Here is a 27390-nt window from a genome sequence, read left to right on the forward strand (position 1 = left end):
TATTTTGGTGTTGTGTTGCCTTTAATAGAGAAACGTTCCACTGTCCTTGGCCTACTTATCCCTCCACCCCCACTCCATCCCTTGACACCTCCTTCACCCCATGGAGTCTGCTGCCTCTATCATCTTTCTGTGGTGCTGAATGTATATAGCTTCTGAAACACTTTGGAATGAAAGGTGCTATGAAATTGTAAAGTGTTTTTATCACAGAGTTCTGCCAATATGTCTCGATCCTGACATGCAACACCTCTGCTATTTCAGTGTTGTGACGGGGACACAGCTGGTCCTGAGAAGGCATCATATTCAGACAAGCATGTCAGATTGCATTCATTACTGTGGGTGAGTCTGAAACTTTAGAGCATCTACCACATTAAACATAGGTGGGCAATGCATAGAAAAAGAAGGTTAGTGCTTTGTTATTCAAAGTGTGGACTGTGACATCACCTAGGAACTTTTTAGATATATACGACCTCAGGCTTTGCCTCAGGCCTTCTGAATCATAATCTGCATTTTAACAGGGTCTCTAGATTATTTGTATACACATCATTGGTGTAGTAGATATCTGCTACTTTTGTCTGTCCTGCATTCCTGATTCTTGTAACCATGCCTCCTACCCCGTCTTATAAGAACTGTTCCTTTCTCCCTCAAATTGTGTGATTCTGGTGGGGTTACCAATCACAAGGCCCCAACTTTTTGTCTATGGAGGAGGCCACAAAATTCAAGTCTGGACATTCAAGCCACAGTGATTGGTCCAAGGGTGGCCACACAAGATCCAGGCTGGGCCAGCTAAGGTCCTACCCTGTTTCTTCACATTGAAGTTGGGTAACATTCTCAAATAATTTTTATTTCACTAGCTAGAAACCTCAGAGTATTTTTCTAGAATGCTGCTCACAAAGAAGTTCTTCTTAATTACTGGGTTGTGAGTTTCAAAGCAATAACTTTTTTGAGGACATTGTTCAGAGCCCTCTTTGCCTTGGGCAAATAAGCATTATGACACCATGCTTCTGATTGTCACAATTTCTATGTTTCCTTGATAGGAGCATAAACATGTTGACTCTTTGGCTTAAAGAGTCACCTTCCTAACGGTGACCTTTCAGCCTGCTGTAGGGTAGCCTTTATCATTGACTTCAGCCAGTCTGAGTTCAATATTTGAGCACTTGCTAGTATCCTCAAATGCCTCTTTATGTGTTATTCATAGGACAGTAGTGACAACTTGGTAAATCAACTTACTAGTTTTTTAGAGGAGATATTAAATTTGAAGTTTTTTTGTGCTACGCTTCCATCTGTTACAGAATAAAAATGTTTTAAAATTAATGATTCTAGAGAAAGTAGAAAAACGTCTTCTAAATCAGTGAAGACTAATTAAAATTTGCTTAAAATTGTTTTATTATTGTGTGTATTTGATTATGTGATTGATAACCTCAGTATGGTAATGGAAATTCCATTTTCTATTTAATTTTTGACTGACTAGTTTATATGATGTGCTGTGCTATAGGAGATACAAAATTGAATGATTTGATTTTTGCCTCCAGATATTTAAAACTTTGAAATAATTTCACATTTAGCCATGTCATATCAGAGAAAGCTTCCTCTAGTATTTATTTTGAAGGAGCTCATCAAGTGGACATAACCACCAGTTGACCCTCAAGTTGGGCCCAGGCAATTGGAGACTCCTAACCTTCTCCTATATACTTGAAACGTGTTCTGATTGTCTTTGCCACATTACAGACTGCCTCAAGGACACAGCCTTGAGAAAGTAATGTGTTGTTGAGACCATCAGGATGGAATAGGTGATTGAACCCAGTTCAGGCCTTTGTATAAACTTTTAAGATTCTGGTGGGTGGGTATGGAGATCTACTCACCTTGTGGCCACCCAAGATAAGCCTTGTAAGTAAATTCCCATGCTAAACCTGTCACCTACCAATCTGGTGTGGTCTCCCTTTTTCTCTGATCTCTCCTTGCCCTTCACATACTGGGCCAGTTTCAGATTTCACCCAGGAAATTTCCAAGTTTTTGAAACAACAACCTACTGGTATAATGCTAGAGTAGCAATATAATAGATATTCATGAAGACTTTTAGATAATACTCTTTGGACTTACTACTTCCTATCCTATCATTACTATCTTGGGGACCTATAACATATATAGTTTTGTTTATACTGTGGTTCTTTTCAAATATAAGTGCAACTTGGGAATTATAAAATTGAGGAGAGGGGTGCCTGGGTGGCTCAGTTGGTTAAGCATCCAACTCTTGGTTTTGGCTCAGGTCAAGATCTCATGGTTTGTGGGATTGAGCCCTGTGTTGAGCTCTGTGCTTAACAGTGCAGAGCCTGCTTGGGATTCTCTCTCTCTCCACTCTCTCTGTCCGTCCCCTGCTCTCTCTCTCTTTCTCTCTCAAAATAAACAAACATTAAAAGAATTAAAAATAAAATAAAATAAAATTGAAGGTAGAGCCATTTTCTCTACATGTATTCTATATAATGTATATATGTAGACAATATGTAGATAATATGTATGTGGCATGTGAGTAGTGTACATGTTAACTCATTATTAACCAAAATGGTTGGAGGCAGAGTATGGTATAGTGCACTGTTTCTCAACTTTTTTTTTCTCACAATTATCCTCCTAAGTAGAAAAATAAAATTAAATTTAAATTTTCTTCAATAAGAGAAATAAAATATTAAAGAAAAAGATTTCATCAGCAAAATTGAACTTTGGAGGGCCACAACCCATTGTATTATCTAAGAATTTTTTGATGTCTACTTCCTTTAATTTTTATTTCCTTGGAGGTGGTATAACCTCTACTGAAAATGTATGACATAGTGTAAAGAACGGGTCTTTTAGTGTCAAACAGACATGGATTCAAATACCAGCCCTACCGTTTATTAGTTGATGGCATTGGGTAAACAACCTAAACTTTCAGACCTCTAGTTCCCCTATCTACTATGTGAGAATAATAAGACCTATCGTGTAGGAATGTTGTGAGGATTAGATAAAATGTTGGTAAAATGCTTGGCATTTTACTATGTAGTAGCAATTACTGGTAAGGTTAATTAGTCTGAATATCATTCTCTGACTCTGTCAGATAGCAATGAGATGATAGTAAATATTGCCTAATATCCACATGGTGGTAAGTTAATCAATATTCCTGTACACCAGTGGTTTCCAAACTTGGTTGTACATTAGAATCATCTCAGGATATATTAAAAAATTTTAAGCTCAGGTCACACTGGGACAAATGAACTTGCAGTCTTTGGGGTGGAAATATAGGTATTGGTATGTTTTTGAATCTCCTAGATAGTTTGGATGTGAAAACAAGTTTGAGAACCACTGCTTCAGACATTCAGTCTAAAGTTTGAAGACAGCCAGATAACTGTAACAATTCACCTCAAGGACATGTTACCTGAGATTTAAAATAAAATAGCATAGAGTAGTTGAAAGAACAGCAGTTGCTTGGGCTTATTATAGCACTAAATAAATTGCTATCAGAGGAATGCCTTTTTTAAAAAATTAATATATTAGTTACATATATTAATAACATATGACTTAAAAACAGGTATTTTCAGTTTCAGAAAACCGTGAGTAAATAACCCTGCAGAGTTCACAGTCTTTGTGGCATGTGCTATTTCTCTTTGTGAAGGGAAAAGCATATTTTCCAATTTGAGGCATACCAGAGCCTGGACAGCATGTCACAGCTAAGAAGTAGGCCTATGATATGCTTTTCCTTTTATTGAGAGACATGTCACATGTCACAAAAGACTGTGGCTTAACTATAACTAATTGACATTGACCAGGTAAAGGAAAATATTCCATTTTAATAAGAGTAAGACAAATGGTGTATTTTATATGTCATATACAGCATGTGAAACAATTCTTACTATATTTATTCTTGGTGTTCCATGGTTTGGTTTCTAGAGTTTCAGTTAGTGATGGTTGTCCACGGAGTGATAACCTAATTTTCATCAGGGAGTTGGTGCTTTGTCAACACAGGAATGTCAGGAAGACCTATAACAGAACAGACATCTAAGATGGGGTGTGTGGTAGACAAAAATGTCTGTGACAACTCCCTACAGAGTCTTCATTACAGATGACTTGTTTGTCCATATAGGGAGGAAAACAGGTTTAAAATCAGCCCCATGGAGATGAATGGACCAAATAAACTGAATAAAATACAATTCAGACATATAAGAATATTTAAGAGATACAAGTAGCATGTTAGGCAAACAATTGCCTATGATAGAAAATGATTCACCTTTGAACAAAATCTGATGTGTTGAATAATTTTCTGGTACATATCACCGCCTAATTCTGATTTTGGTTGAAATTTAGGGATTGCTAATGGGTTTGAAATGGAAGGAACCCTTTAGAACTGACTAGCAGAGCTGGTGTGAGAATTGACCGACAGGAGGTCTTGACCCAGGATTCTGCAGAAACGGCCAAAGAGAAGAGTAGAAATCATTTTCTATTTAGATCTATCACAATGCTATCATTGTCTTCCAGGTAGTGACTCAGTCTTAAAAATTAGTCAGTTAAGGTCTCTGGTGTAATAAAAACATATATTTGTAATCCAAATCTAAGAAAGTCCTTAGCAGAGGTGAAAATTAGTTTTGATAATGGAGAAGATTTCCTAGTACTTGAGAAATTATGATATCACAAAATTAAAAATCTGATTTTAGTGCATGAGGAATGGGCAGTTTAGATACAGGTCAATTTTCTATAGATCAACTTTTTTTTCTGGTAAATATAAAATATGAGATAAATATAGAGTATGAGATTATATAAAGTATGAGATATATAAACTATTTACTTTGGGTTTAGGGACAAAAATTAAACATAGTCAATATAAACATCTATTACAATTTCTTAATTGATTCTCTCTCTACTTGTTTTGTGATTACTTCATTATTTTAATTTATGTTTCTAACATTTGCATGGAACTTTATATATGAGTAATTACTTTCTCTCTTCTAATTTTTGTTAGCAATATTTTTTAGATTTTAAAGTACTTCTCTTTGCTGGATGGATAGCTAAAGGCCATGTCATTTGAAATTGAGCATTTGCAATTTCTGGGCACTTGCATACCTTTCATTAATTGCTAATTGTTTTGAAAGATCTTTCCATGAAAAAAAAGCTTTTATTATTTACAATGAACAGTTGTCCATTGCCTTTTTGGGATGAAATTTCCTGAAACAGTAGGACAGAAATTATTAATTACAATTGCCAGAGAAATTAATTACCCTTAATCATAGAAATTGCCACATGTGGGAAATAAAATAGCTTACATTTTATCACATGTGAAGGTAACTTGGGTTTAACCCAACACTCAGTCATTCTCATCATTTAAAAATGATATATATCATCTCTATTTCATTATAATTCTATTTGCAGTTCAGTGGATAGTAACATTTTCCCATAATTATAGAGGACCCTTAATTACTCATAATCAAAATGAAGTGTTAGCAGACTAATTTCTCAATTAGGCAGTTTTTTTTTTTTAAACATAATTTATTCTGCCAGGAGTTAAAACACATCAAATATGTTAATACCTTCATGGAAAAGCATGATACCAATTCAAGTGATTAATGTATTTATTGAAATGACAAGATGGTGTGAATTTTCAGGAATAGTTTTTGGTGATGCAAGTTGTCTCTAAGTTTTATTTCAAATTTTATAGAACTTGTTAGTCACTGGTCATTCATTTAACACATACTTAGGAGCATCTCCTATTCTTTTCCAGCCTCAGTTTTGAGGTGGTCAGTAAATGTCTTACTCCGTTCATTTGGGATAAAACAAACACCTACACACACAAGAACACAAATTCACGGAAATATTTTTAAACAGGCACCCACACACATATTCTCCTGAGGTGAGAAGTGACTGGAGAAAAGACAACCTACTTAGGGACAAGGTCTTGAGAATGTATGGTGGGTTTGAATGCTTGGTGTGGAAAAGAGAAATAACTGGAATATAATTTAATTTGATATGCCATTCTATTTTATTCTGAGTTTTATAAAAATGTCTTGGCAGTAGTAACAAACACTGAGAACAGAAGAAATGATAGAAAATGCTTTTCTGATAATCTGGGATAGCTGATGTTCAGTTACTGAAAAGTTCCTCCTTTGCCCCCAAAAGAGGGTTTTCCCTAATCAGTTGCCCATATATATATATTTTTTTAATGTATTAACTATATCAAAGGACTATGTCTTCTAGCACCTGAAAGAGGGTAGTTCTGGACTCACTCATCCTATTCAGTTAACTTCTCAAATGAAGATGAAGTCCATCTTTCTTTTGGCTTTGACAGGAATAGAAAGAAGACATATACTACAGCTATGCTACAGCTGAGGGCTACTGTGTCTGATGAAAGAAATGAATCTAGCAAGGATATGAGAGTCAATTTTAGGAGTGTTTAGAAAGAAGTATTTGGGAAAAATGTGTTTCTATTAATAATTTTGTTTGGAGTTTTAGGTTACAAACTTAAGTTCTAAAATTCCTCTTCTGTCCCCTCAGCTAAGTGCTAGAGGTGGGGTAGTTGGAGCTGTGAAAGATGCTTCATTTATCTAAGGTTTACTCAGAAGTAAGGTGATCTTAACAAGAACTGACTCAGTAGCAGAAAGAAGAGTGGTGTGGGGATGTTACCAGTGTGAATTAGGACTAAGGCACCTAAGTCAGAAGCAAGGAGGTTTGGGAAATATGAGACCTTGAGTGACTGTAATGAATGTTTTCACACATGCACCAGAACCTCATAAACAGAGATGCCATTTCTGAGCCTCTTTTAATGAAACAGTGCTTCTTTTCTTGAGTATGTAGGTGAGCGAAGCAAGCTTTGTGGTAGTGTGAATCAGTCTGAACCAGCTGATGTCAGGCATGAGGCTGACAAGTAGAGCATATCTTAAAATGAAAACTGATAACTTTCAATGTAGAAATGCATCTCAAGGTAAAAAAGAGAAAAACAAAAATTCAATCTCCTTCCCCTTTGGACTAGACACTACTAACTTAGTGGTATATAGCTTTCCAGTTTTCTTCCTATGTGTAAATGAACCCATGTTCCTGTATATATAGAGCTTTATTTATTTTTTTACAAAATGAGCTCATATAACTGCTTTGAAGCATGCCTATCCCATTTAAAAATATAAATATTTTTTACATCAATAAATTAGTGTCTGTGTACTAGTCTAATGTATATCTTATGTAAAATGGAATTTTCACTTAATTCTTTGTTTTTGTACATTTGAATCATACATTCTTCAGAAAACTTGTTTATTTGTTTGATTTATTGCAGAGCTTCTCAGTCGCAGCACTATTTGCATTTTGGGCCATATAGTTAGTGTTGTGGGTGTGTTCTATGCATTATAGGATATTTTGCAGCATCCCTGACCTCTACCCACTGGATGCTAGCTGTACCTCACAGTTTTAACAACCAAAATTATCTTCACATGTTGCTCAAAGTCTTGTGTGTGTGTGTGTGTGTGTGTGTGTGTGTGTGTGTGTGTGTGTCTAAAATTGCCCCCTGTTGAGAACCACGGATTCAAAGGAAGAATGAAAATAGACATTAATAGATACATCTGTGGTATGAAAAATATGTGAGGTTTGAAAATAGCCAGATTTGATTTCAAATTTTGGCTTTGTCATTTACTAGCTGTGTAAATTTGGTTATGTGAATGACAGAGCTAAGATTTGGAAACATATTTGGTGGAATTTAAGGGGCATTAATGATAATTCTCTGTATGCCCAAATATCTCCTTTATAGGATTATCATGGTTCTGTAGGTTATGAAATCCCCCTGCAGTAAATTCTCTGGATTCCAACATTGTATCTCTACAAGTTCCCCCAAACTATTACCTCTCTGGAGGGTAGGTAACATACTAAGCTTTATGGGTAATTAATCTTTCAACAAGTTTTTGATCAGAGAGAAATACAGTTACACCGGGTATAGGAGTTGGATGACTATGTGGACAAGAGACACGTATGAATGTTTCTTGGCCTATAAGCATACAATTTGACTCTGGTCAGCCTAAGGAGTTGGAAGGAAATTAGGAAAGTTCTTAGAGAATTGAAAGGAGGACAACAAGTAACATGTGGAAAGAGTAGAAGCAGGGTGCCTCTCCTGTGGATCAGGAATTTGTTGTCATTCTTTATAGGGCTTTGCCATTAATGTGATTCACCTCCAAGTCACTGTACATCTTAGTTTAGAATTTCAATTCTAATGAGAGATAACCGAATGGTCCAGTTTTGGTCAGATGTCTACTTCTGGACAATCAGCTGTTTCTATAGGATTTGGGTTGTATAAAGATGTGGCCTTTCATATCTTATACCTATGTTTGTGGCCATTCCCAAAGAGGAGAGAGTTTTGTGCTAAGAAGTTGTTTCTTCAAGTATCTGCCACAGAAGAACAAAAGAGTGTATGTTGGTGAAGATGTGAGTCCTGGTTAGAAGGGAGAAGGATCAAGGGCATCAAAATAGTTCACTGACTTCCCATTTGCCTTTGAGATTAGTTAATGGATCTGCCCTTCACATTGAACTGTTAACTCACTTATGTCAGGCACCATGCTGACTTTTTAACAGCTATCTGTGGCTAGAAGCACCCAGGATAGTTACTGACAGTGGATAGCTGCTCAAAGTACTATCTCTAACAAAGCTTTCTCTAATCATTCCCTTGTTGATTCAGTTATTTTCCTTGAACGCATAACATACTGTGTTCATGTTTACCATTTTATTCAACCATGCTACATTGAAATTGTTTTTTCTGTTGCAACCACTAGACTTTGGTATCCCAGAGGGCCAGAACTCTCCCTGTTCATCTTTCCTCCCAGAACTGTACCTGGTAAAGAGCAGGATCTCATTTCATATTGGTTGATTGAAATATGCCAGGTATCTGTATTTATAATCTATTATAATAGATTATTATATATCAGTGGTTCTCATCATGTGAGTTTCATATGTTGAGAATAACTGAACTAATGAATGAATTAATGAGTGTCTTGGCCAACTCTGAATTTAAGGCTTTGAAGTACAGCAACATATGTTGTGAACAAAAATCAATTTCAAAAACACAATTCTTGAAGTAACCTTGTGGTTGATTAAAAGCATTGTTAACAGTATTGTTGCTATGATCAATATTAGTGTAGACTTCTATATTTCAGGAAAATTTTGTTCTTGGGAAGTAGTATGAAACAGTACTACTCAATCATGGTGTTGTGACATGTTAGAAGTGAGGCTGTATTTGTTACCAAATACAGTTGAAGTACTGAAGCTTGAAAATAATTTACATTTGAAAATATATTTAGAACAGCCTCAAGGTTATCTCTGTGATAACATCACTCTCACTCTCTCCGATGCTGATATGCCTTTTAGGAGGAGTGAAGTGCACTATATCTAGTGTCAGAAGTTGTGTTGGAGAATATGTCTCACATGTGAGGCTCACATGTTGAGAACCACTGCCTGAGGTCATGGGTCACAGATACAGTCATTTGATGAATCTTATAAATTGTCTTTATATATATATATATATATATATATATATATATATATTTCCTATTTTTCTAGATCTTAAGAACAGGGACCTGATAACTTTAATTCAGGGGCCAGAGTAGAAAATATTTCCTGGAAAGAATGGCTGAAGAGATTGTGGATGGTACTTTCTTCATTGGCCCCTTTGAGAACCTTGGGGGATTCAACAGCCATGTAAATGTGGCTCTGTCTTTTCTCTTTTCCCCTCAGAATAGCAGCAGCATGTACTCAGGCATTTCATTTCAAATATAATGCTACTTTTGGAAGTGAGGTTTCTATTATTTCTACTAAGACAATCACATGTGTACTGAATAGATGTAATCCAAGATTTACTTACCTTGAAAAGGGTTATACTACTCCCTTACCTAGTCCAAATAAATCCAGCCATACTTCCCTGATTTTGGTCATGATATTTTTGCTTGAATCTATGTAAAGTCTATATTTTTCCACTTAAGCTCACCTCTTGGTGAGTGATTAAGAAGTCTATCCACCTAGGGGTGCCTGGGTGGCTCAGTCGACTTTGGCTCAGGTCATGATCTCACTGTGGGTTCAAGCCCTGCGTTGGGTTCTGTGCTAACAGCTTGGAGCCCAAGCCTGCTTTGGATTCTGTGTCTTCCTCTCTGTCTGCCCCTCGCCACTCACACTCTGTCCATCTCTCTCTCAAAGTGAACAAATATTTTTAAAAAATTAAAAAAATAAAAGAAGTCTGTCCTAGTCCTAATTTTTATCTTTTCACTTTTCTTCTCCATTTTCTGTCTTTCTGACAATCATACCCTCTGTTGCAGACTAGAAATGTGACCCTTTTTTGTCCTTTAAAATCAAACTTTTAATCCTTATCTCCTAACCCTTATAACCACCCTGTGTGGTGGTATTCATATGGCCCCCATGTAAGTAACTCACTTAGGCTGTGATGGGTGGAGAAAACACTCACACTCTGCTCTGTGGGGATCCGTAGCCCACACCTTTCATCACATTGCCTCTTCTCAGCTTGCTTCCTACTTCTCTTTTCCAGAATAATGATAAAGCACTGGTAGTGCTCCTGTGGGAAGAGAGTTCTAAAAGGGAAAGAGGTTACTTTGCTTTGTCTTTAGTAAGGGGAAGAATAAAAGTAATATTCTACAATAGGGGTTGGTCAACTTTCTCTAAAGGGCCAGATGGTAGATATTTAGGCTTTGCAGCTATATGGTCTCTGTTGCAACTATTCAGTTGTGCTGCTGTAATGTGAAAATGGTCACAGACAAACAAGTGGCTCTGTTCCAGTGACACTGATACTTGAATTTCATATAATTTTTACTTTCCATGAAATATTCTTCTTCTTTCATTCCCCTCCCCCCCAACCATTTAAAGATGAAAAAAACATTCTTTGCTTGTGGGATGTACAAAAACAGGTGGTGGGCCAGATTTAAGGTTCCCAGATTTGACATTTATTATATATTTGGGATTTATTTATACTAAAAAAATTTTTGCTAATCTGAAATTCAAATTTTACTGGGTATTTTGTGTTTTATCTCTCAATCCTGTCTGGCTTTGTTCTCCAGGCCATCGTTTGCAGATCCCTATTTTTTTTTAAATGTATTAATTTTTAATTTATATCCAAGTTAGTTAGCATATAGTGCAACAGTGATTTCGGGAGCAGATTCCTTAATGTCCCTTACCCATTTATCCCATTCCCCTTCCACAATACCTCCAGCACCCTCTGTTTGTTCTCCCTATTTAAGAGTCTCTTATGTTTTTTTTCCCCTCCCTGTTCTTATATTATTTTTGCTTCCCGTCCCTTATGTTCATCTGTTTTGTATCTTAAACTCCTCGTATGAGTGAAGTCATATGATATTTGCCTTTCTCTAACTGACTAATTCCTCTTAACATAAAACCCTCTAGTTCCATCCACATAGTTGCAAATGGCAAGATTTCATTCTTTTTGATTGCTGAGTAATACTCCATTGTATATATATACCACATCTTCTTTATCCATTGATCCATCGATGGACATTTTGGCTCTTTCCCTACTTTGGCTGTTGTCGATAATGCTGCTATAAACATTAGGGTGCATGTGTCCCTTCAAAACAGCACACCTTTATCCCTTGGATAAATACCTAGTAGTGCAACTGGTGGGACATAGGATAGTTCTATTTTTAATTTTTTGAGGAACCTCCATACTGTTTTCCAGAATGGCTGCACCAGTTTGCATTCCCACCAGCAGTGCAAAAGAGATCTTCTTTTCTGCATCGTCGCCAACACCTGTTGTTGCCTCAGTTGTTAATGTTAGCCATTCTGACAAGTGTGAGGTGATATCTCATTGTGGTTTTGATTTGTATTTCCCTGATGATGAGTGATGTTGAGCATTTTTCCATGTGTCGGTTGGCCACCTGGATGTCTTCTTTGGAGAAGTGTCTATTCATGTCTTTTGCCCATTTCTTCTCTGAATTATTTGGTTTTGGGGTGTTGAGTTTTATCTTCTTCAATTCCATCAGTTGCCTTTTGGTTTTGCTGATTGTTTCCTTCGCTGTGAAGAAGCTTTTTATTTTGATGAGGTCCCAGTAGTTCATTTTTGTTTTTGTTTCCCTTGCCTCCGGAGACGTTTTGAGTAAGAAGTTGCTGCGGCTGAGGTCAAAGAGGTTTTGCCTGCTTTCTCCTCTAGGATTTTGATGGCTTCCTGTCTTACATTGAGGTCTTTCATCCATTTTGAGTTTATTTTTGTGTCTGGTGTAAGAAAGTCGTCCAGGTTCATTCTTCTGCATGTCGCTGTCCAGTTTTCCCAGCACCACTTGCTGAAGAGACTGTCTATTCCATTGGATATTCTTTCCTGCTTTGTCAAAGATTAGTTGGCCATACTTTTGTGGGTCCATTTGTGGGTTCTCTATTCCTTTACTTTGATCTGAGGGTCTGTTCTTGTGCCAGTACCATACTGTCTTGATGGTTACAGCTTTGTAATACAGCTTGAAGTCCGGGATTGTGATGCCTCTAGCTTTGGTTTTGGTTTTTGTTTTCCAGCATTGCTTTGGCTATTTGGGGTCTCTTCTGGTTCCATATAAATTTTAGGATTGTTTGTTCTAGCTCTGTGAAGAAAGCTAGCGTTATTTTGATAGGGATTGCTGCAGATCCCTATTCTATAATTCATTCTATAATTCTGCATTCAATTCATGCAAAATATTTCTTTGGTTGCATTTGGTGGAGGGGTGAGGGAGATTAAACCCACACATACTTTGTCCATCTAATTAAAAAAATTTTTTTTCAACGTTTATTTATTTTTGCGACAGAGAGAGACAGAGCATGAATGGGGGAGGGGCAGAGAGAGAGGGAGACACAGAATCGGAAACAGGCTCCAGGCTCTGAGCCATCAGCCAAGAGCCTGACGCGGGGCTCGAACTCACGGACCGCGAGATCGTGACCTGGCTGAAGTCGGACGCTTAACCGACTGCGCCACCCAGGCGCCCCTGTCCATCTAATTTTAAATAGTGATATGATTGTCAGTTCTAATGGGGTTTTCAGATGTGGGAGGATATTGATGTATTCAGAAACCAGTGTTTCCAGAAAAATAGTCGTGACATTAGAGCTTAGGTTTGCTTCAGAAATTTATAAGGCCAAGGTGAAAAAGAGTTTTGACACTTAACTACATGATAAAAAATGTTTGTTGTAAGGAGGAATGAATAATATTGTCTTAATCTTTCATTGTACTAGCTAAGATAGTGACTAATTATTGAAATATTGATAATAAAATATTTGTGCTAACAGTTGTCCAATTTATTAATATTCATACATTCAATGAATATTTATTGTGTGCTTCCTATTTTCCAAGCAGATTCTGAGAGCTGACTATATAGTAGTAAAAAAAATGGACAGAACCTCTTGTCTTCAGGAAGTTTATATTCCAGTGGAGGAAAATAAACAGAAAACAAGCAAAATATTTATGCTGTAGATGAAAAGGGCTATGGAGACAAGTCACAAAAAGGAGAATAGTATTGCTGAAGAGGGTAGGGATTGTACTTTCCATAAAGGAGTCCCTGAGGGGGTTACAGTACAGCAAGGACTTCAGGGAAGTAAGGGAATGAGCTATGTGGCAACTGGGTCAAAAGCATCCCAGACAATGGATGGGCTACTACTAAGACCCTGATTGTTTGAGGAACAATAAAGGGTCCAGAGCAACTCAAGCAGAGTGAACAATGGAGAGAATAGTAGAATGTGAGTTAGAGAGGCAACAGGGTGGAGGAAGTGGAGGGTGTGATGTGAAGATTACGTAGGACCTTATAGAATTGGCTTTTAGTTTGCTGAAATGAGGTGCAATTTTGGGGTTTTGATGACATGCTTTTCTTAATCACTTATGTGGTACTCAATCACTCTGAATGGCTGTGTATCTAAAAGGTAGAGAGAGAAAGGGCAGAGGCAGGAGGCAAGTAAGGAGACTACTGAGCAATCCAGATGAGAGATGATGGTGACTTGGATAAGCACAGTGGCAGGGGATATAGTGTGAAGCCAGATTATGAGTGATATGGAATGTAGAATTGACAGAATATGCTGATGGATTCAGAGTCAGGTGTGAAAGAAAGAGAGGAGTTAAAGATAACTCCCAATTTTTGACTTCAGTAACTGGGAGGCTACGGTTCCTATTTACTGAGAAGGAGAAGACAGTGGGAGGAGAAGGTTTGGGAGAAAAGATCAGAAGTTTGGTTTAGGACAAGATAAGTGTAAAATGCATGTAAGACTTCTAAATGGAGATGTCAAGTAGGCAGCTGGATATATTAGTCTGGAGTTCAGAGGAGCTGTCTGGCTCTAGCTATAAATTTGGGAATCATCAGTGTATAGATGATGTTTAAAGCCAAATAACTGGATGAGATCATCATGGGAGTGAGAGTAGCTAGAGGGAACATGAAGTTCAAAGAGCATGTTTTGTATGAATTAGTAGAAATGGTTTCATAGCTACTGTATTAATCATAGCCACAAATATAATTAATATTGGGTACATTCAAATTATATGAAAACATTAAATGCTTTATGGTAGTAAAGATCTTTCACTTAGAATACTGTTCAACTGAATCTTTTCTGTAAATGAAATAAAAGTGTTTAAAAATTTTTATACTTCTCTATTGAAACATCTAAACTCTAGGTGTGAGATTTGACCACTTTCATTGTTGGAGGCATTGTAAAGCCTACGAAAACATGTGTCTTGTTTTGACACTGCTGATAGAGGAAAGAGTTTAAAAGAAATGGAAAAAAAATTCTAATTAGTTGGTGCTTTTATGTTTATGTTTCGCAAAATATATTTTATTGCTAAATTAAAAAGACTTGTACTTATATGAATTTAACTAAATGTGTGTGTTTCTATATATCTTTTAATAGATTTATCAATAGATAGATACTCTCAAGTGTCTTGGTAGGAATTTCTAGAGGCCTAGAACCCTCCAAGCCAAAAACTACTTTGAAACGAGACTTCTTTTCCCTCTGGTCATTAAACTATTCCCTAAAGGTAAAATCTAGGGTTTAGATATAAAACTAGCTGAGGAATTCTTCATCAAGCAGAAGTTTGAATTTAGACCCCAATATTATCTGTAAATGTGGAAGTATCATTGACATTTTAATTGTGATTTAAAGGGCATGGTGGGTTATTGTTAACCTGGGAACTCCAGGCCCTGAATATCTGGCCATCAGTGATGAGTGGGCAGCCTAACCCCTAACCACTTGGTCAGCTTGCCGTGTGATGCTACCTGCTTCTGGTTTGCATGGCCACTCCCATAAGAATTTGTACAAGTTTGCTGGCTCCATAAGAAAGTGGCAGCAGATGTGTAAATCCTTCCTAATTATCTACTGGATGTTGATCTTGTGATCTGTCATTTCATTCATTCATTTATTGTATTATGTTTATCATTGTAACAAATCACCCCACAATCTAGTGTTTTAAAGCAATAAGAGATTTTTAACTCATAGTTTCTATGGGTCAGAAATTTGGAATCTACTTAGTTGGGTGGTTTTGGATCAGAATATATCAGGAGATTACATTCAGGTGTTGGCCAGGGCTCCAGCTGTCTGTAGGCTTGGCTAGACTGTATTAGTGAGAGGAAATATCTAGTACATAAGTATAAGGATTGATTTTTTTTTTTTGTTAGGAACATTGGACAATTCAACAAATGGTGGCAGGCAGGAAGGCAAAGATGTTTGCTGATGCAGGCATGTGGGAAGATGTGTTGTTGGAAGTATGTGGACATTGTTTTTTTTTTTTTTTTAATTAAAAAAAAATTTTTTTTAAGTGAAAGGGAGAGAGAACAAATGGGGGAGGGGCAGAGAGAGAGGTAGACACAGAATCCAAAGCAGGCTCTAGGCTCTAAGCTGTCACCACAGAGCCCGATGTGGGGCTCGTACTCACAAACTGTGAGATCATGACCTGAATTGAAGTCGGAGGCTTAACCAACTGAGCCACCCAGGTGCCCCGTTTTTTTTTTTTTTTTTTTAAATTGTGTCCATTTTTTTATTTAGTAAAATAGGAAGTAAGGTTATGAACTGAGGATAACAGTGGGAGAAGGGGTATTGAGAATTTAAGAGAGTATAAAATGGCAGCTTACATGATTCAAAGAGTGCATGGATTAGAGATAACATGGTATGAATGGTAGGGCACTCGAGGTTTACAGTCAAGTGTTTAAAGCAAGACCATTCATCCTGGTTTTTATTTTATCCACTATGTTTAGCACAGAGGAAGGTTTGGAGCAGGCAGAAATTTGATTTAAATAAGATTATAGTTTGGGAAAGCAAGAACAGCAAAGCTGTAGAGAGGCAAGGGAGCCAGTAGAGTTTAAATTGGAAAAGGGGGGAAATAAGAAGGGATTGTTGAAGAGATGAGAAACAGTGAAAACATGTTAGGATCAATGGCTTAGCAACACCAGTGGTGTAGAAGAATTGGGGTACAGAATGGAGACAGAATAGTATGAAAGGGTAGGAGGTGATGTCAGAGAGCAGGATGCATGCAACTGACACTGAAGAGAAGATGTAGTTATTAATAGAAACAAAGTCTAGAGTAATGGCCATGGGAGTAGCTAGGTTGTTGTGACAACAACGATGAGGATTCATGGGTGATATAATCTGCTCACAGAGATCCTAAATGGGCAGTTTTTAGGAATGAGGGGGGATTGGAAAATTGCAAGCAGCAATAAGGAGCAATGAGGACATGTTCTCTACTTCTAGGCCTAGTCCTGCGAGAACCACGGGAGACAAAATTAACTCCACTAAGGGAACGGGAGCAGTAGCAGTTTCCTCAATGGAGAGCCAGGGTTCTCTTAAAGCATGAAGGGGAGAAAAGCATTCAGACAGTACTTGCAGCATTAACATAGGGGATTTTGCTGGTGGCTGACTGAGTTTTAGAGGATAGAGTGGAAGGATGTAAGAACGTGGGGAGAGATGGGAAAGGCAGACAGAATACGTTCACAGAGGCTAACAGGGATCCAACTGCAGGAGTTAAGAGGCAGCGCAGCAGTCTAGGGGTGGCCTACATGGAGTAGGATAAAAGGCAGGGATGAGGTCAGTCCCGGTCGATTAAGGCTGATGATGGTGGTGAGGCTGTGAATGTTGTAGGGGGAGAGAGGAGGGCTCTGGTGGAGGGGTGGGCTCTCTCAGGTTCTCATTGTCGGGAACCAATCAAGATGGATTTCAATCCAGATCTCCCCAGCTCCAGAAACAATGCCCTTTCCTCTCCACTGCATTTAAAGTGCAGACTAAGGTCTAGCCTGAGAACTTGTTAGGGATGTGGACTCTCAGGCCTCATTCCAGATCTACTGAATCTGAATCTGCAGTTCCTCATGGTCTCCAGGTGATTCATATTCATGGTGGAGTTCGAGCAGCACTGCCCTACACCACATATTTTTCACCCTCTTAAAAATTACTTGTTTCGTGTCCACTCAATGAGATTTCATGGATTAAAAAAGGAATATAACTTTTTGCAATGTAGACTTTCTGAAATTTTCAAGACTTTATAGAAAATTTCAAAATAAAGGTGTGCAAAAATTGGAAAAAGTTGAGTACAAGATGAAAAAAAAATACGTCATGTAGTTGTTTGGTAGATAACTAATCCAGTAAAATGCATTATTTTCCAAAGTTTTAGGGGTATGTGAGGAGAGAAACCCCTAAGCATTCGAGGTTAAATTCTTCCTTGTTAGATTCTGGTGTGGTCACCAGTCTGATTAATAAGTAAACCAGAACTATTAGGAAAAGGAAAGGGGAGGGGTAAAATGAGTGTTTATTTTCTTCAGTTATTATGAATCTAAGCTCTGGTGTTTGTACCAAAGAAAGGAATTACTTGTATTTATTCTTATGGCTAAGTTGCTAGCAATAAATTATGAAAAGAAAAAAATAACCATGTGGGATAATTGACTGAAAAACAAATGTCAGTAAAAGTAAACAGTCTGGATTCCACTAAACCTATTTGCAAAAATGTCAGAGGAGTTGAGTTGTTTTCCCTCACAATATTTGTGCTGGAATAAAGGGACTGAAGTTTAATTAAATTTCTCCATAGAGACTGGGTATTCCAGTAGATGTCACTTTGAGATTTTGCTCAATGAAGGACTGAATTCTGATTAAGTGATGCTACATTTGTCCTCAATAGTAGAGCGCTGATGATCGACACCTCTTTTCTCCAACTTTTCCATGCTAACCCAGCGGCAGCAAATGAGAAACACTGGCCACTGAAACAGGACTCCAGAGGCTGGGCCTAGTCTTGCTTTATTCACTAACCAGCTGTATGACCTTGAGCAAGTCCCTTAAGACTTCTAGCATATTAAGGATTGGAGACATTGCTTTTTTGCCTGTGACATAAGTTCAGCAGTTGGTTCTAAAAGGCTTCTGTCTCTAAAAGCCTCTAGTTCTGTTGTATCATGTTATATGTTACACAAATATACAGTCAGTGAAATTTAGCAAAAGGAAGAGGAATTTGGGGAGTTTTGGAAACTAACAAACTTTTTACTGGGCTGGAGTCATCAGGTAATGGCATATTATTTCAGCATGAGAAATTCAAATGAATAGTATGTCTTAGACTTTCTTTACCTTCAGTATTTAATTTACCAGACTTATAATGCAGGTAGTACTGACCTTTCTTGATTTTGGCCATATTTCCAAGCCATTTGAGAACAGCAGACAAAAGGATAACTATCTTATGTATGTATTGCATTTTCTTCTTTTTCCAGGGTGTCTAAGGTGTGGGGGAAAATGTTAGACATAATCAGTATTTTTTCCTTAAGGACCTCAAACTCAGATATAGAATTGGAGGGAACAATAGGCATCTAGGTATTTGTTTACTAAATATATGACAACAATTAAAAACAGATTAACCACACAGGTACCAAAGAAATGTGTTTGGTAATGTGTTTGGTAAATGAGTTGGGTAAATCCGGCTTTGCTAAACCCACCTACGTTTATCCTAAGGTGGCATACCATTTTGGCTTCTACTGCTGTGAGATACAGTGGGCCATAGATTTTAGGAAAAGTGATAATTAGTCATGTATTAAATAAATCATATTCCAATTGCTCAAGTATAGTACATGTGGGTAGGTGAAATGATAATTGGCCTCACAGCCCAAATATCTGCTGTTCCTTTGTGTTTTTGCCTGTTGTATTTCCTGTATTCCTGCAGGAACTTTTATCTGAGGTCAAAATCAAATTTTCCTCAGTTGTAGCTTTTACTTCTGGGTAGATGCTATCTTAGCAGGGAAGATATCTAAGGGTATTTCTCTTGACTCTGATTGTGGTGAAGATAGATAGTAGGCATGCCTTGGTATGTTTGGTGAAGCTTGGTAAATTTATCTAGAGTGACTTTATTAACTGGATACTTTACTATTACTCTTGCAATAAGAACTTTGGACATATTTTCTGCTTATCCATCTCTTTTTATTTCACCTGCTGGTAATTTATAAATTTGACTTAAAGTGAAAATTCAGCAAAGTTGACCAAATGGCACCGTCACTAAAGCATGGACAAGTTTGTGGAAAACATTGTAACAACAGTAGGAAAATCTTTCTTTGTAACTGGTCACTGACTTACAGGAAAACTATTTTAAGGATTCACAAATTAAAAACAGACAAACTAAGACCCCCCCCCAAACTAATTATTTTTATTAGTTTATTTTTTTTATTTTTTTTTATTTTAAGGAGAAAAACTTAAGATGTCCCTCATAGTCACTTTTAGGAGTCAGGCCAGGAAAGAGGGAAAATTGGAGGGGAATTTTATTGTAGGACAAGGTCAGAGGGAATCTGGAGGATCAGCAATGATATTGCTCATTACTACTGCTCTTTGAAAGGCTGGCTTAGAATTCTTTCTTCCTTGCTAAGTAGTATGGATTCTTATTCAAAGTTTGAAGTGTTTCTTTGAAGAAGAATTTCCCCCAAGGAGTTCTGGAAGTTTCTCCTATCCATAACTAAATAGCTAAAGTTATAAAATTATATTTTGAAAGAAAGTGACTTTTTCCATACTTATCAGTTATTCATTCCTTTACCATATATTTGTTGGGCTAGTCACCAAAGAAATTGAAGATATAATAATAAAGGAGGCATGAACTTACCTTTAGGAGGCTTCAAGGAGTAGATAGCACTGGAACACTCAGGGGATTTATTGGCATATGCTGAAAAATAGAGTCTATTTTAAGCCAGTATTTCTCATCTTGTATCTAATCACAGTACACATAGATAATGATAATGTTTGCAATGTACATTGGAATAATCTGCAGGAAATTATGGTGATAATAATACAGAGAAGAATGAGAGAAAATCAATGCTTAATTTACTAAAAATGCAGTATTTAATTTGCATAAAGATCAAGATAAAAGGAAGCTTCTTTATGAGATTTTTAAATTATGATCCCTTCAAGTTCTGATGAGAGGTGCTTGAATGGCTCAGTTGGTTGAGGTTCTGACGTCAGCTCAGGTCATGGTTGTGCGATCTGTGAGTTTGAGCCCTGGGTCAGGCTCTGTGCTGATAGATCAGAGCCTGGAGCCTGCTTCAGATTCTCTCTCTCTGCCCCTCCCCTGCTTGAGTTCTGTCTCTCTCTCAAAAATCAATAAACATTAAAAAAATTAAAAAAAATCACTGATGAGAAATTATTTGCATAAACAGCAGAGAATATTGTTAAAACATTTTTTACCATGTAAAAATTTATGCCAGTTGAAATTATTATTTAAGAATCCAAAAGCCTTTAAATGTCTTTGAGTAAAAGATGTAATGTTAAAATATCTTGTGATGATGTACACAAATAGGGAATGTAATCCTTTTTCATATCAAGTATTTTTAAAATAAGAAATCTGTAATCAATAGAAATGCATAGATAGGTAGAACAGTCGCCCTCCAACTCACTTGTGCACTGCTACCAGAGCATATAACCAACATCAAAGAAAAGAATCCAGCAAAGGTGAAGATTGCTTGCCAGCCTCCCTTTCAGCTGATCAGTCAGCCCTTTACAGCTATAACCTTAGGCTGTATGCTATGCTTGATGAGTGCCTTCAGTTGCTCCTTGGGCCCTGGATCCATGGTGAGCATCAGTGGGCCGACTATTGAAGTAGAGATATTCAGGTAATATAGCATATGTGGCTTATACTTAGCATGTCATGGTAGAACAGTGAATAGCTGGGTGTTACTCTTGGTTTTGCTGGCCATTGTGACCAGGAGACACACAGTCAATCTTCATTCTACTAGAGCAGTCCTTTGAGGAGCTCTAGAAAAAGACGTTCCTGGATGGAGGTGGTTGGCCCTGGAACTCTGACCACCCAAACTGTCCCCAGCCTATCTAAGAGTGGATGGGAACAAGAGTCACAGCACACCTGTAATTCATTTGTAGCACATTGGATGCATACTTGCCACCAAATGAATTGTTCACTGATACAGGAGACAACCTGAAGAAAAAAATGTAGTGCTATGCAGTTGAAATTTAAGAAGCTGCCTCTTTGGTATTTTGTAATTGTATGAAAATTTGTGCGTTTATGAAGTGAAAATTAGAGTGCAGGAAGTTCTTCCAAAATTTCATAGTTTTGTAATGTATTGAGAGCTCATGCTTTTTGAAAAGAGACAGAATTAAAGTATATCTTCACATTGTTTTCCGTGAATCCAATGCTGTTTTTTTGTAAATTCACCAAACTACTCTCAGTGCTGGGCGAGCTGTCACTATATGGCGGCCCACCAGCTGGGCAGTCCCTGACCTTTCACAAAAGCAATTACAAAACATGTGTCATCTAATATCCACTCAAGGGAAATTGAAGAAGACATGAGTGACTCTCCCTCTGGACCTAGTATAGGTTGTTAGCATTCAGGAATCTACTTTTAGAAGCACAGTGTATTAGTCAGGCTTCTCCAGAGAAACAGAATCAATAGGATGTATCTGTCTCTATCTCTATCTCTGTATCATCTGTCAAGAGATTTATTTTAAGAAATTGACTGACGTGATTGTGAAGGTTCACAAGTCCAAAATAGGCAGAGTAAGCCAGGAGGCTGGGTGCCCAGGAAGAGCTGATGGTTGCAGTTTGAGCCTGAAGGTAGTCCAGCTGATAGGATTTCTTCTTCCTCAGAGGAGATCAGTCATTTTCTTAAGGCCTTCCACTGTTTGGATGAGGCCCACCCCCCATTATGGAGGATTATCTGCTTTACTCAGTCTACTGATTGAAATGTTAATCTCATCTAAGAAGTACTTTCATGACACTATACAGAAACATTTGGCCAAATATCTTGGTGCTGTGTCCTAGCCAGGTTAACACATAAAATTAACCATTACACTAGGCCAGGTTGAGTTTCAGGGACACAGAGAAAGGCCAGGTTTAATCCAAACTTTAACAGCTTTCTCCTAAAGATAAGCACCTAGGCTCTCATAGGCTCCTCCAGAAGAAATGAGGAGGGTTTTACTTTTTCCTCATCTCTTCCCTATGGTGAGCATATGCATAAATTTGGAATTTAGTTAAGCCTTCTTAATGATAAAATCACTTAACTAGTTAAGTGAGAAACATCCACTTTTCCAGTTATAGGAATCAGTGCCACCACTTGGGTATTTGCATTCAGATATTTGCTTTTAAATTAGTTGGACAGCAGATGAAGCTAGGCAGAATAAAAGTAGGTAACATTTATAAAATATTCACCCTATGCCAAAATCAGTTTCAAGTACTTTACCTGAGTGAAGCAATTTAATCCCCACAGAACCTTAGGAATGAGTTCAGTTATCCCCATAGTATATAGATGGGGAATCTGAAGCAGAAAACGGCTCAGTAGGTCTCTTAAGGCCACACAGCTAGTTAGTGACAGAGCTAGGACTCAGGTCAAGATGGAGAGAGCCTGGCTTTAGGGTCTGTTCCTAATAGTAACCATCCTGGATGCTGAATAAAAGAAGCAAGTTGCAAAGTACTCAGCAAAGCCCTGACACAGGCTGGTCCCAGGTCATGGAGCCACATTAATAGAGACTGAACATTGGTGACTTCTCCCCCCCCCCCCCCACTCCCTCCAGAGCAGAATGAAAAGTGCAAACCTGAATAGGGATCTACTGATAGTAATTGTACTAGAAATACACACTGACAAACTTCATTAGCAGAGTCTTAGATGATGGTTCTAATATAAAAAAGCACTTTTTGGTTTCTTGCATATGGCATGAGAAGGACTGAAGTACATAGAAGAGGTCAGAGAAATGAGCATTGCAAAGAGATAAGGGAGGCTGATGCCCTGGAACAGAGACCACACGTTTGGTCATTTGGCTAAGAATTTTTACCAACTCTTAGAGAGGAGATAATTGGAAATTTATATTAGAGCCTTACTGCATAGGAGTTATAGTTTTGGTATATACAATTGACCTTTGAACAACAGGGAGATTAGTGGTACTGACCACCCTCACTTCTCACTACACAGTCAAAAATCCATGCGTAAATTTTGATTACCCAAATTATAATTAGGTTTATTACATATATGTACTTCATTCAATACTGTAGATTTAGTAATTACTCAATGATTTTCTTTGTTTTCTTCATGAAGCCTGAATTAAAGAATACTTTGAGCTATTGTGCCTTGAGCTGCCCACCTGGACCGGGTAGACCAGATCCTACCTTGACTATCATGGCCAAGATTCTGATGGTGACTGTGGTTAATCTGCCAAACTTGCTCCCTTTCATGATAACACCTGGGTATGCTATATCAAGTCTGTGTTTGTTACAGAAATTCACAGTGATTGTCTTCTCTCAGATAAAAGCAGTAAGTGGCCCTCCACAGTGCCTAGCTCTTGGACATTGTGTCTTAACTCTATTTGGGTGGAAATACAAATTCATATGCTCTTGAACAAACCACTGATGTTTGAAGTATGAGGAAGGCTGATTAGAACGAGGAGTAACAGCAAGAGCTGTTGAGCTGTTTGAATACATTGGTGGAAAAGATTAAAAAAAGAAAACTTATCTGCAAAACTAATTATGTGGATAGTCTTCAGAATGATTTAGAGGCTTTGGAGTGATCAGGCCATCACAAGCTTGGCTGTGGTTATAAGATGTTCACTCTTTTCTTTTACATTCCTGGCTGATGTTCAAAATTCTGAGAGGTGGCAGTGAAGGCTCCCCACAGCTGTCAGCATTTTTGTGGGCATCTGAGAGGGCAAGGTGCCTACATATGGCAGTGAGTCAGGCATGGGTCTTCCTTTCCACACTAGGGCTATGGGTGACATGTTGGCAAGGCCAGCCTTAGTATTGCAAGGGCTTGCACTGAGGGAATGTCTTGACTTCCACCTAGTGGTAATTGCAAATGGGTCAATCATTCTTTCCTGGTGAGGGACATTTCAGACTAACAGCCGTTCCAAATATGGGACTTGGGGCCTTCCTAACTGCTTCCTTTAAAGGCAGGCCCATTCTGATTGCTACCAAAAAATATCAACTTGTTGGGTGCACCTTCACAGAGAAACTTTTAATTTCACAGCAAGTATCATTTTGTATGTTCTCAGTAGAGGGAAAATGAAAACTTAACTTTTAGTTGTAAAGCTAATTTAATCTTACAAGTTAAAACTTCATGTTTTTCAATAATTATGAGAAAGCAAATATATGGTTAAATTCATCTTTGCTCTCAAAATTACTGTTTTATTTGACACAGATAATAATGGAATCTTCTAGATTAATTTATTCCATTTTAAACCACTTGCATTCATGTACTTATGTAACTTCACTTGGAAAACTAAGAAAATTAGAATATTGATATATGGGAACTCTTCCTTATCTTCCATTATATTTATTTCTAAAGATTTATATGTAAAACATGCTCTTCAGCAGTAATTAATGACAGTTCAAGATATATTTACTTCTTAAAAATTGTTTCAAGATTCTCTTTTTTTTAACTTAGAAAATCAAACTTTTATTCTTCCTTTTGCTCATTACTTAGCAACCAATTTAACATCCTCAAAATTTGGTTTCCATTATGCAATTTAATTCTCTGATTTGATTCTGAATATAAAGATCCAGTATAGCATTAAAATACCATAAAACTATTAATGTTTGATTAAATTCTGTATGTATGAAATTCCATTGTAATGATAAATCAATAAAATATTATTCCATAAAAATAAAACTTTGATGTATTTCTAGTGTTAAGTGTGTTGTTATGAGTACAAGCATTTAGAATTGTGAAAATTAAATTCAACTTTGGACACATGTATCAATATGATTGTTAAGGCATAGGGTGTGGCCTTTTAAAAGTGGTGTGTTAAAGGCAGGGAGGCAAGATTGACCATCATCAGTTTTGGGTTAGACCGATTGGCCTAGGGCAGAGAATGTGGCATGTCATTCTTTTAAGCAGATCTCATAAATTGGGGAAGAATACTCATTGTTGATAGGTGTTTTCGATGACTAATGCAGAAATCACAATGACTTTTTCATTTTGAAAAAATATATTTATACAGTGTTGTTAGGCTACATGAAAGATGGTATTTGTTTACTCTGTTTTTGTCCTTAACAGCATCATTAGGAACACAGCCCCCATTCCTGTTGCAGAATGGTTATTCAGGGAGCTCTGCCCCAACAGACAATGTGCTGTTGGGCTGCCACCCTTCACTCCCTAGCTTTCTCCTTTTTTAGGAGTATGAAGCACACTTCATGTAGTCCCTGTATTACTGGAGGTGGAGGCCCAGAAATCTGTTTATTTCACAAATAACAGAAGGTAATGAGGTTCTTTCTGCTATTTGGCTCTGGGCCCAAATAATTCTAGCTTCATAAATGACCTTAGTGTCAGAAGACACTGAATTATCATCTACTACATCTTGAAAAGACTAGATAGAGATATAGAGATAGAGATAGAGATAGAGATAGAGATAGAGATAGAGGTAGATGTGAATGTAGATTTAGATGTAGAGATTGGTTTTGATAGTAGCAAAACTCATCTAAATGCAGTAAGGGAAAATACTCTGGGGTTCTAGCATATAAAGTATAAAAGGAAAAGTAAAGATACCACGTGGGCCACCTTTTTCACTTTCATGTTTTATGTTTTGCTTGCTTGCCTTATAACCTATTTCTAAAGTATTATGAAGAAATATTATATATATATGTATATGCATGAATATACATATGTATTCTGATATACGTATCTCTATTCATACCTATATAACCCATATCTATGTATATGTATTTATATATAGGATTTTATTGACTTTGTAAGTTGAATGTAAGATTACACTTGGTTTGAATTTATGCTATTACTGATAAATGAAAAAAATGACTAGTTTGGTTGCATTATTCATTTTCAATAATAAAGCAGAGATATCCTAAGTTATTTCTTCCAACTTAGTTTTATGGTTTTGATGCAGTCATAAATTAGGCCAACTTCTTTCATTTCAAGAGTTTCATTTTACATATAAATCTTTAGAAAACATTAACTCTTTTTTGTGCAAAATAAATGAGAATGTTTTATTGTATTTTTCCTATAAATTACATAAAATCCTGTAAAAACTTCTCATAGAGGTTAGGAGCTCAGCATATATATAGTCATATATATATATATATGACTATATATATATATGACTGTATATTTATGACTATATATATACATGACTATATATATATATATATATAGTCCTACATATATATACATGAGCTCCTAACCTCAGCATATATATTTGTCCTTCTGAGTAATATATTTATATCTTTATACACTTAGTTTTCTAGGGAGTCTATTTATTATTGTAGTTTTCTTTATAGGAACAACAATTATGGAGAAAAGAAAGAATAGAAAATATGCACACTTAGTTAGCAAGCAATAAGCTTTTGGTGTCCTACTCTTTTCAGTTCCTCCAACCCTGATTAAAATGAATTTAATTAAAGTAACTTATATTAATAAAAATTCATCCCCTGCCACACACAGGTATTAGATGACCCCACCCAACTCTGTAAAGTAACTTCCAGAGGATTGTATTCAGTCCTGGGTATCACACTTTCAAGAATATAACAGATTATACTTTTTCTGGGGGAAAAGAGCAGGAAGACAAGGGACTTAAAGCCATTCCAAATAGGAAGAGTAAATAGAACTGTGACCACTTCAGAGGGAAAGGAAAGGCTCAGGGGAATTTCTGGGAGCTCTCTTCAACTATCTCAGGACTCTTTCCTGGAGAAGAGTTGAATTTGTTCTACACAGCCCTAAAATGGACACAGAACTACTAGCTGACACTGTAATGGAAGGATTTAGTCTAAATATAAGGATGAATTTCCCTGTGGTCAGGTATGCTCAAGAAAGAATTGACAACTTGAGATGTAGTGAAGGGTTTGAGCATAGCCTGGATAACCTCTTGACCAGGGGTGGCTCTATCTTTAGGGTGTGGTAGGATTAAATTGTCTTTAATAGTCTTTCCAAACCTGAGATTCTATGATTTATTTTAATCTTGTGTCAGATTTGTTCTAAAGAGCTGAGGTCTGGAACAGCTGTTGTCTTTACTTTTTTT

The 27390-nt window shown here is 37.0% G+C and overlaps 1 long non-coding RNA gene across 1 annotated transcript in view; it reads left to right on the forward strand.

Moving 5' to 3' along the window:
* The first annotated feature begins 255 nt into the window (after positions 1-255).
* Positions 256-27390, forward strand: part of LOC121030941 (uncharacterized) — a 155034-nt gene continuing 127899 nt past the window's right edge. The window contains exon 1 of the long non-coding RNA XR_005790470.1: positions 256-336. This is a non-coding gene — a long non-coding RNA (uncharacterized LOC121030941). The remainder of the gene's footprint in view (positions 337-27390) is intronic.

This window comes from Herpailurus yagouaroundi, unplaced genomic scaffold (assembly GCF_014898765.1).
Source record: "Herpailurus yagouaroundi ecotype Mexico unplaced genomic scaffold, PumYag 28, whole genome shotgun sequence".
NCBI classification, from domain to species: domain Eukaryota; kingdom Metazoa; phylum Chordata; class Mammalia; order Carnivora; family Felidae; genus Herpailurus; species Herpailurus yagouaroundi.